Source organism: Dipodomys spectabilis, unplaced genomic scaffold (genome assembly GCF_019054845.1).
Source record: "Dipodomys spectabilis isolate Male_0828 unplaced genomic scaffold, ASM1905484v1 ptg000227l, whole genome shotgun sequence".
NCBI classification, from domain to species: Eukaryota; Metazoa; Chordata; class Mammalia; order Rodentia; family Heteromyidae; genus Dipodomys; species Dipodomys spectabilis.
In genome coordinates this window covers 5,781,690-5,797,969 of record NW_024870904.1, presented here as the reverse complement: position 1 = coordinate 5,797,969, position 16,280 = coordinate 5,781,690, and the positions used below count along the sequence as shown (strand labels likewise).

Below are 16,280 nucleotides of genomic sequence, written 5' to 3'. Positions count from 1 at the left end.
GGCTCAAGTGATAGATACCAGTTTTGAGCCAAAAAGTTCAGGGACAATGCCTAAGCCCTGAGTTCAAGCCCAGGACCAGCACACACACACACACACATACACACAAAAGATAGACTGGACCACAGAGAGAAACAGACAAGTAAAGCCAATCTGAGCTACATAGCAAGTGCCAGGCCAGGCTGGACTGCACTGTGATAGCTTGTCTCATAAAAAAGCAAGGAAGGAGAGGAGAGAGGTGGGGGAGGAGGACCCCAGAAAGAGACAGGAAGGAGAGGAAAGGAGAGGATCTACTCATACTGAAGCAGAGGTGGTGGGATCCAAGGCCATGTGCATGAACATTTGCCCAGCCTGCCTATGCTCCTATTTGACAGCCTCTACAACTCTTCCAGAATCCTCAGTTCTCCATGGCTGACAGTTTGTAAAGCACTGTACAAGCAGACTTGTCTTCATCCAATTCTATCCACAGATAGAATTCAGGGTATCTCTGACTTCAGATAGGAAACATTCCATACTTATTTTTTTCCTCTAATTTCTAACTCAAGTCAAACATTTTGTTCCATTAGGATTATAAGCCGTGAATGGCAGTAGTACTGGCAGTCCCTGTAACTGTCACCAAAAAAATCACAGATACTTTCAGATCATACTGTAGCCAGTTGCAGGTCTCTTAAAATGTCATTCAGGGGCTGGGAAGGTGGCTCAGTGGTAGAGCGCTTGCCTTGCATGCCTGAGGCCCTGGGTTCGATTCCTCAGCACCACATAAGAAAAAAGCCGGAAGTGGCGCTGTGGCTCAAGTGGTAGAGCGCTAGCCCTGAGCTGAAGTGCTGAGGGACAGCGCCCAGGCCCAGAGTTCAGGCCCCACGACTGGACCAAAAAATAAATAAATAAAAATAAATAAATAAAATGTCATTCATGCTAAGCATTACTTAAAAATTACAATAATTAGCCAGGTGGTTTATACCTGTTACCCTAACTACTCAGGAGGCTGAGATCTGAGGATCAAAGGTCAAAGCCAGTCTGAGCAGGAAAGTCCAGGAGACTTTTATCTCCAATGAACCACCAAAAAAAAAAAGCCAGAAATGGAAGTGTGGTTCAAGTGGTAGAGTGCCAACCTTGAGCAAAAAATAAATGCCCAGGCTTTGACTGTAAGCCCCAGTACCAGCACCAAATTAAAAAAAAAAAAAAGCAAGAAAACAAATTACAATAGTTATGGTGCCATTAGACCTCATTTTTAATTTATTAATAATATGCTATATATTTCAGTATGTGTTGTTCTATATATTTTATTTTATGTATTTAAAAGGTTCTGGGAAGGGCTCTATAGCTTCACCAAGTTCCCAGAGGGTTTATGGCATCAATACAGTTAAGAGCTTCTCTCCTAGGCCTTCTCCTTCTGAAGACTTGAGTGCTAAGGAGCTAGGTAACGGCTGCCAAAAGAGGGTATTTAGGGCTGGGATCCCGGGAGGCCCCGAATGCTCCAATGTGTGCTCTCAGCCCAAGGAAAATGAGACAGGAAACTGGGGCAGGAGCAAAGGGACTCTGAGAAGTGGAGCAGAAGCCAGCAGTCCAGGCTGGCAGGGCTCAATATAGTGGCACAGAACTGAATTCTTCAGCCCCTGCCTCAGCCAGTCCTCCCAAGATTCCTGGGACCAGTCTTGCTTGGGTCCTTCTTCTTAGTCTTAGTTTGCTTCTTTGAGCAACTCTAGCAGAAGTAGCAATGGCTGGCCTCAAGGTCAAGCAAGGTCTTGCTTCTGGATTGCCTCTGTCTTGGCTTGCTTGTGTGACTTTGGGCAAGTCTATTTCCTTTCTTAGATCACCCTTCATATCCGCATAATGAACACCTTGACCAACTCATGGATAGCATAGCGTATACCTTGCATGCATATACCTTGCATGCATACTGCTGTGTCTGATAGTCTGCTCTTTCACTTTATTCATTCATTCATTCATTCATCCATTCATTCACTCATTCATTCATTTATACTTATTTATTTGGTGCCTGTCCTGGAGCTTGACCTCGGGGCCTGGGTGTTCTCCCTTAGTTTTTTTTTTGTTTTTTGTTTTTTGCTTGAGGTTGGCTCTTTACCATTTGAGCCACAGCTCTATTTCTGGCTTTTTGGTGAGATCAAAGTCTCACAGACTTTTTTGCCTGGGCTGGCTTTCAAGGGGGATCCTCAGATCTCAGCCTTCTGAGTAGCTAGGATTATAGGTGTGAGCCACCGGCACCCAGCTGATAGTTTGCTCATTCCATAGGTGGTGCAACATATTTGATTAATCAGAAACGGCAAATGAAGTGAAATCTATTTGCTATGATTGCAGGAGAGGGTTTACATCTCAGTCCCTAACCCTGATTCCATCTCTGATGGCCCAGGGTTCTACAGATGGTGTCTTAGAAGTAAGATACTGGGTGAAAATCTATGAAGAAGGCTCTGACCTATCAGTGTGTGTGTGTGTGTGTGTGTGTGTGTGTGTGTGTGTGTGTGTGTGTACAGACCTAACAATAGGATACTTGGTTGCTCACCATGGCATACTCAGGCCTCCTAGCACAGGATGAATGAAAGCAGTGGATGGAGGTCAGCCTCTTTTATCAAAGTGACATTCTACCAGAGTTGGAGCCACCAAACCCTTTCTGTCCCTAAGTGTCCTATGCTACAAGGACCATAAGACAAGGATGGCAGCAAAGAATGAACAACAAACATTGGCTGATCCTGGTGTAATCTACAGATGGTCATCACACACAGCTAGGTGGCCAAGAGGTAAATGTACTACTACACGTGTGTGAATTCTCCCTAGCCTATACAGTTGACACCAAAGGGGCTATGTCAGAGTGTAGGCAACCTGCCCTACAGCTAAAGAAAGTTGCCTAGGAAATGTCACAGCCAATTCAAGTCAGCCTAGACCCAGAGCCCAGGTCTACAAGTAAGCAGTATTGTTCAGAGGATGAAGAACCACAGGTCTGGGGCCAGGCTGGGGTCATACATGAGAAACAGACCTGAGTAGGAGGAGCCAATTAATGGGAACTTGGCAAACAGAGCCCATAGGACTGGTTTGAAAGCAGAAATGAACAATTATTTCAAGTTGGCTGTTCACATATGAAAATGCAGACCTATAGGGCCAGAGCTTTCTTCTGATGTGGTGTGTGTGTGTGTGTGTGTGTGTGTGTGTGTGTGTGCTTAATTGGGGCTTGACCTCAGGGTCTCATACTCTCCCTTAGATTTTTTTTTGCTCAAGGCTGGTGCTCTATCACTTGAGCCAGACCTTACATCTGCCTTTTTGCTGGTTAATTACATATATGACTATCTCAAATTTGTCTGCTTGGAATGGTTTGGAACCTTAGTCCTCTGATCTCAGCACATCCTGAGTAGCTAGGATTACAGGAGTGAACCAGCAGTGGCCAATTCCTTTCTAATTTTTAAAGAGAAGTTAGAATCTACATTTTTATGGTACATAATCCCACTTTCAAATGCTAGCAACTAAATTCTTAAATATTAAAAAAGGCTGAGAATGTAGCTTAGTGGTAGAGTGCTTGCCTGCGTGCATGAAGCCTTGGGTGTGATTCCTCAGTACCACATAAACAGAAAAAGCTGGAAATGGCACTGTGGCTCAAGTGGTAGAATGCTAGCTTTGAGCAAAAGCAGCTCAGGCACAGTGCCCAGGCCCTGAGTTCAAGCCCCAGGACTGGTAAAAACAAAAGAAAAAAACCTCAATAAATAAACACAAAACAAGGTCAGTCACTGGTGGTTCATGTCTGTAATCCTAGCTACTAGGAGGCTGAGATCTGAGGATTGTGGTTCAAAGCCAGTCCAGGCAGGAAAGTCTATGAGACGCTTATCTCCAATAAACCATCAGAAAACCAGAAGTGGAACTGTGGCTCAAAGTGATAGAGTGCTAGTCTTGAGCAAAAGAGCTCAGGTATAGCACCCAGGCACTATGTTCAAATCCCAGGACTGGCATTAATAAATGAATAAATAAAATAGTAACCACAAACTGACTATTTGGAATTCAAAGTGTGGCTCAAGTGGTAGACTACCAATCAACCTTAGCAAAGAAGCCAAGCAAGAGCATGAGGCCCTGAGTTCAAGTCCTAGTACTGCCACATTAAAAAAAGATGCCAGGCACTGGTGGCTCATGCCTGTAATCCTAGCTCCTCAGGAAGCTGAGATCTTCAGATCACAGTTCAAAGTCAGCCTGTGCAGGAAAGTCTGTGAAACTCTTATCTCCAATTAACTACCAGAAAATCTGGAAGTGGTGCTATGGTTCAAATTGGTAGCACACTAGTCTTGAGCAAAAGAGCTCAGGGACAGCATCTAGGCTGTGAGTTCAAGCCCTATGACCAGCAAAAAATCCCCAACAAACCAAAACAAAAAAACCAATCTGGCTACTGTGAGTGTTAAATGTTTTAATGAGTTTATACACACCCAGCACTATAGCTAACCCATAATAGGTGCTCTATAACCCAGCTGCTTTACTAAATTAACTCTACGTTTCATGGTGACACAAAGAAGGAACTACCAACCTCCACAGCACCCCAGTACATCCAGGTCAAACCTGTATTTTCCCCAAGATCTGGTTTTTCGGTGTGCCCAGAAGTTAATTCTTTTTGGGGTTGGGGGGCGGGGGTCCAAGACTAGAATTGGAACTTGGTACCTGTCACTTTTGCTCATTGGCTAGAGCTCTGTCAACTGAGCTACGCCTCCAACCTCTGGAAGTTAATTCTGATGCTCAGCCCTTTCAAACATACTCATACACTCTCATCTGCCCATGGGAGGATTTTGAGATGCCAAGGCTGGTTACCAACGAAAAGTATTTAGCAGTGTTCCCTGGGGGTTGCTGCAACTTTCCAGTGTTGCTTAGAAGAGAAACTTGTTCAAGAGCAGGAAATTGGCTCAGATAACCCTCCAGGGTTCAGAGAAGTCTATGACTTTAATTTCATTTGTTGCTGGCTGCCAGTGGTTCATGCCTATAATTCTAGCTATGCAGGAGGCTGAGATCTGAGAATAGCCCTTCAAAGCCAGCCCAGGTAGGGAAATCCATGAGACTCTCATCTCCAATTAACCACCAGAAAACCAGAAGTGAAGTTGTGGTTTAAGTGGTAGAGTGCTATCCTAGAGCAAAAAAGCTCAGCACCCAGGCTTTGAGTTCAAGCCCCAGGACTGGCACCACAAAAAAAAAAGAAAAAGACTGAGATTTTAAGGATTGAGTTCCAAAGCCAGCATAAGCAGACAAATCTGGGAGAATCTTACCTCCAATTAACCAGCAAAAAGCCAGAAGAGGAGCTGTAACTTAAGCAGTAGAGAGCCACCCATGAGTGCTAAGGGAGAGCATGAGGCACAGAATTCAAGCCCTCGTACTGGTACACAAACAAAATTCTTTTGTTCTTACACATACACATGTGCAAATGCTTGTAAGTCATACTTACACATTTATGCATGCACACATGTATATGCATGCGTACATACATTTGCACGGAACACACACACACACACACACACACACACACACACACACACACACACACACACCTTTTGCCTAAATCCCACCTCAAGTCTCTATTTTATTCTACCCCCTTGTTCCACCAACTCCACTGCAGGGAAGGAGCTGCCACAAATCTTGAAGTCAGCATTCACCGGGGCTGGTTTTTTCCATGGGGAGTGACAGGAAAGGAGAAAATGGGAGCTTTGTGCAAATAATAAACAGAAGGGAATGTGAGGAGAGAAGAGACTTATAGTCAAGTACATCACGAGATCTTACAGTGTGTGTTGAAATAAAATCTTCTGCTCTGTAGGCTGTTCCCTACAAGATGCCACAGGGTGGGATTGGGCCTTCCCTCCAAAGAGTCCTGAGAAAATTCCATGACTTGGTGATCAACTCCTCCTCACCTTTGTCTGTGTGTATGTGCATCTGTGTGCCCAAATTGGGGCTTGAACTCAGGGACATGCATTCTTTTTTTTTTTCGGGGGGAGGGGGTGTCGGTCATGGGGCTTGGGAGCTCTTCCTGAGCTCTTCAGCTCAAGGCAAGCGCTCTACCTCTTGAACCACTGTGCCACTTCTGGTTTTCTGGTGGTTAATTGGAGATAAGAGTCTCACGGACTTTCCCGCCCGGGCTGGCTTTGAACCATGATCCTTAGATCTCAGCCTCCTGAGTAGCTAGGATTACAGGCGTGAGGCACTGGCGCCCGGCTTAAGGCCATGTATTCTTGCTTAGCGTTTTTCTTTTTCTTTTTATCCATTTGACACTGGGACTTGAACTTGCTATTTGACGCTTTATGCTCATCAGCAGGCACTCTACCACTTGAGCCATGCCTCCAACCCCTTTCTTAGCTTTTTTGCTCAAGGCTTCCATTCTAACACTTGAGCCACAGCTCTATTTCGAATCAGCTTTTTGCTGATTAATTGGGGATAACAGTTTTGGGGACTTTTTTTTTTTTTTTTTTTTTTGCCTGGGCTGGCTTTCAAGCTGAAATCTTCAGCTCTGAATCTCCTGATTAGCTAATATTACAAGCATGGACCACTAACTGTTCCCCTTCTTTTTGTCCATTCTACATCTCAAATAACTCTCAATAAGTGTTTTGTTTTGTTTATAAACAAGGTCTTGGAGTGCAGCTCTAAATTTGCAATCCTGGGGCTGGGAAGGTGGCTCAGTGGTAGAGCGCTTGCCTTGCATGCCTGAGGCCCTGGGTTCGATTCCTCAGCACCACATAAGCAAAAAGAAAAAAGCTGGAAGTGGCGGTGTGGCTCAAGTGGTAGAACGCTAGTCTTGAGCTGAAGAGCTGAGGGACAGCGCCCAGGCCCAGAGTTCAGGCCCCACCACTGGACCAAAAAAATAAAATAAAATAAATAAATAAATTTGCAATCCTTCTACCTCAGCCTCCCTGTGCTAGGGTTATTAAGCAATACTTTTTTTTTTTTTGTCGGTCGTGGGGCTTGAACCCTGGGCCTGGGCGCTGTCCCTCAGCTCTTCAGCTCAAGGCGAGCGCTCTACCACTTGAGCTACAGCGCCACTTCCGGTTTTCTGGTGGTTTATTGGAGATAGGAGTCTCAGGGTCTCTCCTGCCCGGGCTGGCTTTGAACCTCGATCCTCAGATCTCAGCCTCCTGAGTAGCTAGGATTACAGGCGTGAGCCACCAGCGCCTGGCTTATTAAGCAATACTTTATAAAAGGTGAAAGAGTTTAAACAATGAGCCAGAATCCATTACAGTGACACTCATTCATTTTTGCAGTTATTAACAATTCTCAGAGATCATAATAATTATCCCAAAGGTCATATTTCACAAAACCTTTATTACTTAAGCTCCTCAATCCTAAAAAACGTGTTTTTAATCTTCGAATTTATCTTTAAAATAATCTGCCCATCTAAGCTTCCATAAAATATTTTCTATTTTATTTGGCCCCAAATCATAATTCCTAAACTATAATTCCAGTCTGGAAAAAGTGAAGTTCTGAGAGGTTAGGCAATCTGCTGGAGTTTGCAGAGCTAATCCTTGCACACTCAGGTGTGTGGTCTGGCTGTGTTCATCATGTATTCCTGGCCGGTAGCCTTGAACAACTCACTTCTACAGGTTCCCATCATCCCCCTGGATTATATCCCAGTAGAAGCCTGAGGGAGACATTAGTCTCCCTATGCAGCCTTATCCCAATATGTGGTAAACCAAATGCAAGGACTTCTGGAAGCAGTCTAGCTGTATATAGGAAGTTTCCAAGCACAAAGACATCACTTTTTTTTTTTTTTAATTTTTGGTCAGTCCTGGGGCTTGAACTCAGGGCCTAGATGATATTCTTGAGCTTCTTTTTGTTCTCTACCACTTCAGCCACAAGGTCTACTTCTATTTTTTTTTTTTTTGGTAGTTTATTGGAGATAAGAGTTTTATGGTCATTTCTGTCTGGGCTGGCTTTGAACTCTGATCCTCATATCACAGCCTCCTGAGTAGCCAGAACTACAGGCATGAGCTGCTGGTGTCTGGCCAAAGATTCCACTTTTAAGAATGAACTCATACCTGAGATGGCATCCTGGAAACTAGAGCTAGGTTTGGGTGTAAAGACAGTGTTTCTGCCTGGGGTCTCATGAATTACACAAAAATTCCCATCTAGGGGGTGTCTTTAACCTGGGATCCCCTTTCTGAAACTTGTAAGTCCCCAATTTCTCATATTTCAGGGGATCAAATGAAAACCAAATATTAATTCTAGATAAACTTGTTACCAATAAACTCAGCTCCATATTTCTTTGCTTCGGGCTCAACTGGCTTCCGCTTAGGGATTTGTTCCTACTGACCAGAAAACAACGATTGGCCACATTTAATGCAGAACCAGGGAATAAATCTATTCATTTTCAAAACAAGTTCAATGCAGGAAAACCATAAAAGGAGACACACACATGAAAATCTGAGCTCTTCTCTTTTCCAGATGGGGCATACAGAAAGGGGCAGGGAGAGGCTCAGAGAGCTGGAGTGAGTGGCTCAAGGTCACACAGCAGGGTTACAAGAGATATATAAGCCTCTCAGGAAATTCCCAGTATACCCTTTTGTCCTGAGGTTTAAGAAACCAGAGTATCAGAACTCACCAGAACTGAAGAAGGGAGTCAGGACAGGTGAATGCCTTCTGCCTTTCACCTGTGGCCTCGTTCTTGGGAGTAGCTGCCAATGCCACGCCGTGTTTCCTGCCTGGGACCTTGCCAGGACAAGTGGGCATGAGAACCTCCTGGAAAGCTGGCTCTGGGCAAAGGAGATGGAGGCTGCTCTGAAGAAGTAGCCTCAAGGACTCCAAGTGCCCAGCCCTGAGGCCATTGGATGGTCATGGAGGTAATTGTTACCTTCAGTTACACAGCTGCTTTTCGTAGCACCCTTAAGAGAGCTCCAGTTGTCAGGCTGTTATTTTTCCTGCCAGCTGCTAGGTGCCTTTAAGAGAACTGCCACAGCTCATTGGCTGAGCACGGCTCCCCCTACTTTTTTACCCAGCAGGTGAGTGCAGCCAGGTGAGGAGCTGGCAAGAGACTCAGGTAGGCACACAGCCAGACTTTGCAGTTGTGCACAAGCTGTGGCACTGGGCTTTCTTCCTCAGTCTCCTCACCCTGGCAAGGAATGATGGGAGGAAAATAAATGGGCAGAAGGCTACTGGGTGGCTTTCTTGAGTTCATGCAAGTCTATGCAGAGAAGTGTTATTCTCTAGGAGATTTTTCTCTAAGTGTTCTTGCAGGGGACAATGATTTTTATAGCTCAAGTGTGTGTGTGTGTGTGTGTGCACTTGAACAATACTGGAACTTGAACTAAGGGCCTGGATGCTGATCTTTAGCTTTTGCACTCCAAGGTGTTTCTCTACCACTTGAGCCACCTCCACTTCTAACTTTTTGCTAGTGAATTGGAGATAAGTATGTCAGATTTTTCTGCCCAAGCTGGCTTTGAACCATGATCCTCATATCTCAGCCTGAGTAGCTTTTTGTTTTGTTTTGGGTTTGGTTGGTTGTGGGGCTTGAACTCAGGGACTGGGTGCTGTCTCTGAGCCTCTTGAGCCACAGCGCCACTTCTGGTTTTTGAGTGGTTAATTGCAGACGAGTCTCACAGAGACTTTTCTGCCCAGGCTGGCTTCGAGCCATGATCCTCAGATCTCAGCCTCCTTGAGTAGCTAGGACTACAGGTAAGAGCCATTGGTGCCTGGTTCAGCCTGAGTAGCTTTGAAGCTTGTGTGTGTGTGTGTGTGTGTGTGTGCCAGTCCTAGGGTTTGAACTCTGGGCCTGGGCACTGTCCCTGAGGTTTTTTTTTGCTCAAGACTAGCACTACCACTTTCAGCCATAGCTCTGCTTTGGGCGTTTTGGTGTTTAATTGGAAGTAAGAGTATCATTCCTACCTTGCCTGGCTTTGAACTTCAGTCCTCAGATCTTAGTCTCCTGAGTAGGTTGGATTACAGGCAGCAATATTTTTTTGTCCTTGTACTTTTTACTTTTTTGTCCTTGTACTGTCCCTTAGCATTTTTGCTCAAGGCTGGCACACTGTCACTTGAGCCATCACTCTACTTTTGGCTTTTTGGTGGTTAATTATAGAGAACAGTTTCTTGGACTTTGCTGTCTGGGCTGGCTTCAAACCTCAATCCTCAGATCTCAACCTCCTGAATAGCTAGGATTATAGGCATGAGCCCCTGGCATCCAGCGTGGTATGAATTTCTTATGTAGCTGACCTGAAAATGAACAGATCAGCTAACCATAACTCTGTAATTTGTCAAGTTTTTAGGTTTAGATAAACTAGCCCTTGAGCAGTGAGCACCATTAGTGAATTTACTATTGCTGTAGTGAACTTACACTTGAGAATCTCCAAATGAGATTTTTACTTTGGCAGGAGGAGAGTGTGAACCCAGGGTCTCAGGGTGGCTAAATTAGCACTTGAGTCATGTTTCTAGCCTTTTTTACTTTTAGTTTCTTTTTAGACAAGATTTTTGTTTGTGTGCTGATCCTGCGATTCTATGTATGGAGCTAATATGTGGAATATGGTAATATGTTCCCACATTTTTGAGGGGGAGGTGGGGTGCTGTTCCTGGGGCTTGAACTCAGGGCTTGGGTGCTGTCCCTGAGCTTTTTTTTTTTTGCTTAAGGCTGGTGCTTTATTACTTTATTACTTGAGCCATAGCTCTACTTCTGGCTCTTTTAAAAAATTATTGTTGTCTTAGAGGTGATAGACAGTGGGGTTATATGTCAGGTAATAAGTATGTCTCTTTCCTTTGGCATAATATCATTTATTTCCTCATTCTCTCCCATTCCCTCCCTCCCATCTCCTACCATGAGTTGGGTGGTTCACTTTCATCAATGTCCAGTTCAGCCAGTGAACTCTGCTGCTGTACTTTTTCAAACACTTTCCACTGATTTTTGTGCCCTCCCCTACCTTCTCTCAGATGTGCATGTGAATACACTGTATATGAGATAAAGTATACAGAGTCATCAGAAAATGAAGAAACGCATTAAGAAAAAAGTCCTTTGTTTCCATATCTTGGGGTTTGTTTCAGTATGTATATTATTTTATATACATGTGAAGAGGCGCATGGGTATTACAACTTGGTGATTTTTCTCCAGAGACTATTATCCCCTTTTGGTCTTACTGTATGTCAGTGTCTAGAATCCTGTACAAGTTGTCATGTCCCATTGTATTTTAAATCTAACGTCTGCATATCAGGGAGACCATGCACCATTTGTCTCTCTGATCTTGGCTTAACTCACAATATGATTTGTTCTAGTTCTATCCATTTCCCTTTCTAATGGCTGTGTAAAATTCCATTGTATAAAGGTACCACCTGTTTTTTGTTTTTGTTTTTGTTCTTTTTTGGGTCCGGTCATGGGGCCTGAACTCTGGGCCTGGGCGCTATCCCTCAGCTCTTCAGCTAAAGGCTAGTGCTCTACCACTTGAGCCACAGCGCCACTTCCGGCTTTTTTTTTCTTTTTACTTATGTGGTGCTGAGGAATGGAACCCAGGGCCTCAGAAATGCAAGGCAAGCGCTCTACCACTGAGCCACCTTCCCAGCCCGGGTATCTATTTGATCTATTCATTTACTGTGGTGCAGCTGGGTTGTTTCCATATCTTGGCTGTTGTGAATAGTGCAGCAATGAACATGAATGTGTAGGTGTCCTTGTTATATCCTGGTTCATGGTGCTCAGGGTAGATGATTACCGGCTTTTTTTTTTTTTTGGTCAGTTGTGGGGCTTGAACTCTGGGCCTGGGTGCTGTCCATGAGCTCTTCAGCTCAAAGAGAGCACTCTACCACTTCAGCAATAGCGCCACTCCTGGTTTTCTGGTGGTTAATTGGCAAGTAGAGCCTCATGGACTTTCCTGTCCAGGATGACTTTGAACCATGATCCTCAGATCTCAGCCTCCTGAGTAACTAGGATTATAGGTGTGAGCCACCAGCACCTGGCGACTACTGGCTTTTTTTTGTGATTAATTGGAGATCAAAGTCTCCAAGCTGGCTTTAAGTCAAGATCCTCAAACTCAATTTCCCTGGGTAGCTAGGGTTACAGGTATGAGACACTGGCACCCCGGCAATGGGTTAGCATTTACTTCCTTTTCCTATATATAATACTGTGGCTAAATCACTGTGGGGTTTTTATGCGGGGGGGGGGGGGGGGGGGGGGCGGGGGGGGGGGGAGGGCTGCCTTTGAACCTTGATTCTCAGCTCTCAGCCTCCTGAGTAGCTAGGATTACAGGTGTAAGCCATAGTTGCCTGGCTTAAATCCTTGTCAATTACAGGTACTCTAACATTTCAGCTCCACACATTTTGGCATGCATTTCCAACAAATAAAGGAGTTCTCCATCACTGAGACACACTCAGGCCGCCCCCCCGCCCCATAAAGCAAGAAATTTCCCTCCATCTCCTAATTAGTCAAATGTCTCCCACTGTGTAAAAATATGCACATGATAGTGGAGCTGTGACTCAAGTGGCAGAGTGTCAGCCTTGAGTGAAAAAGCTCAGGGACAGCGTCCAATCTCTGAATTCAAATCACAATACAAGTGCACGCGCACACACACACACACACACACACACACACACACACACACACTATAATCAAGAATCACATGTTATATTTCTTTTTTAGGTTCTTAGATCTTTCCTCCTCTTCCTCCCCCCCCCCCTCCTCTTTCTTCCTCTTCCTCCTCCTCTTCATTTTTCTTCTTCCTCTTCCTCCTCCTCCTCCTCCTCCTTTTACTTCCTCCTCCTCCCTCTCGTCCTCCTTCCCCTCCTTCTCCTTCTGATGCTAGGAATTGAACACAGGGCCTTGCCCATGCTCATGAGTTCCACACCTGGCCTACTTAGGATTCTTTTAGAAAGAATCTCCCACCCCTTGGTTTCATAACATTCCACTTGTTTGCTTGTTGGTGGTACTGGAGATTAAACTCAGGGCCTTGAACTTGCTAGGCAAGCAGTCTACAACTTGAGCTACTTCCCTAGTCCTTTTGCTTTTTGTTTCATTTCTTTTCTTTTGCCTGACTGACCTTAAACCTTTATCCTACTGCCTCTACTTCCAGAATAGCTAGATTACACATTTGTCACCAAGCCTTACCCTTATTTGTTATCTGTATGTGTTGGTTCTGGGACTTGAACTCAGGGCCTGAGTGCTATCCCTGACTTTTTTGCTCAAGGCTAGCACTCTTCCACTTGAACCACAGCTCCACTTGTGGCCTTTTTGGTGACTAATTGGAGATAAGAATTTTGTGGACTTTCCTGCTGGGGATGGCTCTGAATCTTGATTCTCAGATCTCAGCCTCCTGAATAGCTAGGATTACAGGCACGAGATAACAGTGTTTGATTTTGTTTGGTAGTTTTTGAGATGGTTTCTGCTGTGTTGACTAAGCTGACCTGGAACTCTGAGCTCTAGAGATTCTCCAGCCTTAGTCTCTTGAATTAGTGGGACTACAGGCATGTGCCACCATACTTAGCTTTCAATACTGATGTGTGTGTGTGTGTGTGTGTGTGTGTGTGTATGCACGCGCGCGCGCCTGTACTGATGCTTGAACTCATGGCATCACACTCTCACTTAGTTTTTTTGTTTTTTTATTTTATTTTTTATGTCAGTTGTGGGGCTTGAACTAAGGGTCTGGGTGCTGTCCCTGAGCTCTTTTGCTCAAGGTTAGTACTCTATTATTTTGAGCCACAATTCCATTCCCAGTTTTCTGGTGGGTAATTGGAGATAAAAGTTTCACAGACATTCCTGCCTAGGCTTGCTTTGAACTGCAATTCTCAGATCTCAGCCTCCTAAGTAGCTAGGATTACAGGTGTGAGCTAGCAGTACCAAGTTCACTTGGATTTTTTGCTCAAAGCTGGGCCTAACACTTGAGGCATGCCTCCATTTCTTGCTTTTTGGTAGTTAATGTAAGCTAAAGACTCTCATAGATTTTTCTGTCTGGACTGGCTTTGAACCATGATAATCTTAACCACCTGAATAGCTAGGATTACAGGCATAAGCCAACAGTGTCTGATTCAACATTGACTTTTTTTTTTTTTTTTTTTTTTGGGTCCGGTTGTGGGGCCTGAACTCTGGGCCTGGGCGCTGTTCCTCAGCGCTTCAGCTCAAGGCTAGCGCTCTACCACTTGAGCCACAGCACCACTTCCGGCTTTTTTCTTTTTGCTTATGTGGTGCTGAGGAATCGAATCCAGGGCCTTGAGCATGCAAGGCAAGCGCTCTACCACTGAGCCACCTTCCCAGCCCCTCAACATTGACTTTTAAAAGATTATGGATACCAGGTTCTGGTGGCTCACTCCTGTAATCCTAGCTACTCAGGAGGCTGAGATCTGAGGATCACTGTTCAAAACCAGCCTCCCTAGGAAAGTCTGTGAAACTCTTTTTTTTTTTTGTCAGCCGTGGGGCTTGAACTCTGGGCCTGAGCACTGTCCCTCAGCTCTTCAGCTCAAGGCGAACGCTCTACCACTTGAGCTACAGCGCCACTTCCGGTTTTCTGGTGGTTTATTGGAGATAGGAGTCTCACGGTCCCTCCTGCCCGGGCTGGCTTTGAACCGCGATCCTCAGATCTCAGCCTCCTGAGTAGCTAGGATTACAGGCGTGAGTCACCAGCGCCCAGCTGAAAGTCAGTGAAATTCTTATCTCCAATTAACTACTAGAAAGCCAGACGGGGAACTGTGGCTCAAGTAGTAGAGTGCTAGCCTTGAGCAAAAGAACTCAGGGATAGTGCCCTAGTCCTGAATTCAAGCCCCAGGACTGGTACTAAATAAATAAATAAAAAGATTATTGGCTTGGAAAATGTTCTCATATTGAGATTTGTCTGACTGCTTCTTTGTGTGTTTAAAGTGTTCTGGATTCTGTGAATTTCTGAAAAATTGATAGCTACCTCTAGATTCAGGCTGGACACTTCCTTCCTTATTCCTGCCCCCCTCCCCCCTCTCCTCTCCCCCTCCCCCCCCCCCCACACCCAATCTTTTTTGCTCAAGGCTGGCACTCTACCACTTGAGCCACAGTTCCACTTCTGGCTTTTTTCTTTCTTTTTTTCAAGTCATGAGACTTGAATGCAGGGCCTGGTCGCTCTCCCTGAGCTCTTTTGCTCAAGGTGCTTTACCACTTTGAGCCAAAGTGCCACTTCCCTGGCTTTTTTTTTTTTTCTTGGTTAATTTTGGAGATAACAAGTCTCACAGACTTTCCTTCCTTGGATGAATTACAGGTATGAACCACCAGTACCTAGCTTAGGTACATTTTTAGAAGGAACAAAAAGTAAGTAGAACTAGGTAATCTGCTGGCTTCCCACCACTAGAGGTTAAGAGAAGAAAGGTGGTGGGTCATGCCTATAATCCTGTCTATTCAGGAGGCTGAGATATGAGGATCGTGTTTCAATGCCAGCTCATGAGCCTCTCATCTCCAATTAACCAGCAAAAAGCCAGAAGTGGAGCTGTGGTTCAAGTGGTAGAGTATCAATGTTGAGCAAAAAAAGCTAATGGGGTTGGAGGCATGGCTTATTTGGTAGAGTGCTAGCCAGTGAACAAAAGCAGTGGATACAGAGTTCCAGTTCCTGTCTTAGACCTAAAAAGAAAAAAGGAGGAAAGAAAAAACTAAGAGATAGCGCCCAGGCCCTCAGTTCAAACTCCAGCATTGCACACCAAAAATAAACAAACAAATAAATAAATGAATAAGAGGAGGAAGGAACTCTATTCTGCTGAAGAGTCTTCAGCAATGGGTGTGTAGAGAGGTTTAAGGATGTATGAGGGCCTGCTGGATGGAGAAAGAGATAGCAAAGAGCTTTTAGGTAGACCAGAAGAGAATGACAAGTCTGTGAAGTAGGAGGTCACAGCCTAGCCCAGTGCTTGGGGGTGCTTTTACTCTGTTCCAGAAAATGACTGAAATGTACTGGCCCGATGTTTCTTTTTGCCTGCCTTCCTTCCTTCCTTCCTTCTGTTCTTTCTTTCTTTTTGTCTCTCATGGGGCTTGAACTCAGGGCCTAGCTATGTCCCTTGCTTTTCTCCTCAAGGCTAGTGCTCTACCACTTTGAGCCACAGCTCTACTTCCAGTTTTCTCATGGATAATTGGAGGTAAGAGTCTCACGGACTTTCCTTCCTGTGCTGACTTCCAACTGTGATCCTCAGATCTCAGCCTCCTGAGTAGCTAGGATTACAGGTGTGAGCCACAAGCACCCAGCTTGTACAGCCTACATTTTAAGGAGGTTAAAAATCAAAGTTTTGTCTCAATTCATAGAGCTGGGATTAAGCCCTGAACTCCAGTCTGATTCTTGCACCTTGCTTTGGCAATCACTAAATTCTGTATGCAGACAGGAGAGGTCAGAGGACCCAGGAGTGCTGGCAGGAAGCAGGCA

At 44.9% G+C, this 16,280-nt stretch overlaps 1 protein-coding gene across 1 annotated transcript in view; it reads right to left on the bottom strand.

Moving 5' to 3' along the window:
* Larp1 (La ribonucleoprotein 1, translational regulator) overlaps nt 1-8,693 on the bottom strand; it is a 104,123-nt gene extending 95,430 nt beyond the window's left edge. Inside the window, exon 1 of the mRNA XM_042697612.1 lies at nt 8,555-8,693. The gene's annotated coding sequence lies outside the window, so the exon portion shown is untranslated. The remainder of the gene's footprint in view (nt 1-8,554) is intronic.
* Between the last annotated feature and the right edge of the window lie 7,587 nt (nt 8,694-16,280).